The sequence below is a fragment of the Neophocaena asiaeorientalis genome, unplaced genomic scaffold, assembly GCF_003031525.2.
Source record: "Neophocaena asiaeorientalis asiaeorientalis breed wild unplaced genomic scaffold, Neophocaena_asiaeorientalis_V1.1 scaffold792, whole genome shotgun sequence".
In the NCBI taxonomy this organism is placed as follows: domain Eukaryota; kingdom Metazoa; phylum Chordata; class Mammalia; order Artiodactyla; family Phocoenidae; genus Neophocaena; species Neophocaena asiaeorientalis.
The window spans coordinates 170,784-173,102 of NW_020173858.1; positions in this window are offsets into that span (position 1 = coordinate 170,784).

The following is a 2,319-nucleotide window of genomic DNA, read 5'->3' on the forward strand; positions in this document are numbered from 1 at the left end:
ACCTGAAACTATCACAACATTGTTAATCAACTATGCCCCAATATAAAATAAAGTTTAAAAAAATAAATAAATGATTTAATAATTATGTTTAGCACCTGCAAAAAAATTGAAATATATAATCACTGAAATAGAAAAAATCATATAAGTGAATAATTCTAGATGGACACAAATTAAGAGACCATTAGTTATCTGGAATATAATGCTAAAAAGTTCACTGAGATCATATTACAGAGAGAGAAATTTTTTTTTTTTTTTTTTTTTTGCAGTACGCGGGCCTCTCACTGCTGTGGCCTCTCCCGTTGCGGAGCACAGGCTCCGGATGCGCAGGCTCAGCGGCCATGGCTCACGGGCCCAGCCGCTCCACGGCATGTGGGATCTTCCCAGACCGGGGCACAAACCCGTGTCCCCCGCACTGGCAGGCGGACTCTCAACCACTGCACCACCAGGGAAGCCCAAGAGAAAATACTTTTAAACGTATAAGAGAAGTTAAAAAAGACAGAGGAAAAACTGTGAGACTCCCATTTGTGAGGCATCCCAGAGGAGAAACCTAAGGAAATGGTAGAGAATCACACGGCTTCTGAGAACATCTAGAATCAAAGAAAGATGCAAACCCTCTGCTTGAAAATGTGTAACAAGTGCCAGGCAAGATAATTCAATAAACTTGCACCCAGATAAATCATAGTGAATCTCCAACCTAGTAAAGACAACATTTCAAAATTCAAAAAGAGCACACCATCTACAATGGGATGATAATTACACTGAAAGTAGATTTGTCTTCAGCAGAAATACATGTTAGCAAAAAGTAAGCCGTGTCCTCAAATTGTATAGGAAAAACTATGACTCGAAACCATTATACCCTTCAATCACATGAAAGGGGAGATACATTTTTTCAGACACATGAAAACTAAGAGTTTACCCTAAAACCTCATTGAAAGATCTGCTGAAGGACATATTTCAGCAAGATGAAGACCAAGTGAAGCACTGGGATATAAGAGATCACTGACAGCATAGAAACTGGTGAAATAAATCAACTCTAGATTATAAACAGTAACAACTATAACTAATGCTTGTGTTTACAAAGGGACCTAAAATTTTAGATAATAAGATGGGTGGGAGAAATTCAGGGAGTAATTCAAACATGCTAAGGGTCTTGCCTTAGTCTACTCATTCATTTAATTTAGAAAATCTTTATAGAGTGGTTAGTATGTGCCAGAAACTGTCGTAGGCTTTGGAAATAATGCATAAAGAGAAAAATGGCCTATTTTCATGGAACTTACATTGTAGTGGGTAAACAAACAAACAAATTATGTGAAATAATGTCAGGGGTTATGATAATTTAAGTAGGATGACCAACAATTCATTTTTGAGAGTGTAAGGGGGTACTGGTACTATTATGCCAGGAAAACCTCCATAAACAGCTACAATCCCCGTACAATCTGATCACCATATGTAGATGTGTTATGTAATCTTTCAGTGTTGTGATCAAAAAAGACAGTGAATTGAGTATGTTGAGTCTTTGTTATAATAATATGAAATTAAAGGGGACTTCCCTGGTGGTGCAGTGGTTAAGATTCTGTGCCCCTAATGCAGGGGGCCCGGGTTTGATCCCTGGTCAGGGAACTACATTCTACATGCATGCTTCAATTAACAGTTTGCATGCCACAACTAAGGAGCCCATGTGTCGCAACTAAGGAGCCTGCCTGTTGCATCCAAGACCTGGTGCCACCAAATGAATAATAAATAAATATATTAAAAAAAAAGGATTGGGGTGAATTTACTTATTTTAAAAAAGTATGAAATTAAATATAAGTTAAAATTTAGGGGTATTTTTTAAAAGACTAGAAATAAAAGCAAGTAGAGAGTAGAAAAAAACTGTATCAATTCAATTAAAAACCAGAAAAGTAAGAAAAACAAACGTATGGTAAAAAGATAAGTGATTGTGGAAGAAAAGAAATTGTTACTAACAAGTCTGGAATTCTTATACCACTATTCCTGGTATTACACCAGCTTGTCATTATTATTTCCACTTCCCAGTCAATTACTGAACTCAGGCTTTTGAAGGCTGTATTTTTAAGGGTTTTTTTGTTTCCTGTGAAATATACCTTCCACTATATAATCAAAATCAATAGGGAAGAGACCTTAAAGATTGCAAAAGAGTAAGACGTGGAGATCACCTTCCTCCCCACAAATACATCAGAAATACATCTACATGTGGAACAACTCTTACAGAACACCTACTGAACCCTGGCAGAAGACCTCAGACTTCCCAAAAGGCAAGAAAATCCCCAGGTACTAGGGTAAAGCAAAAGAAAAAAAAAA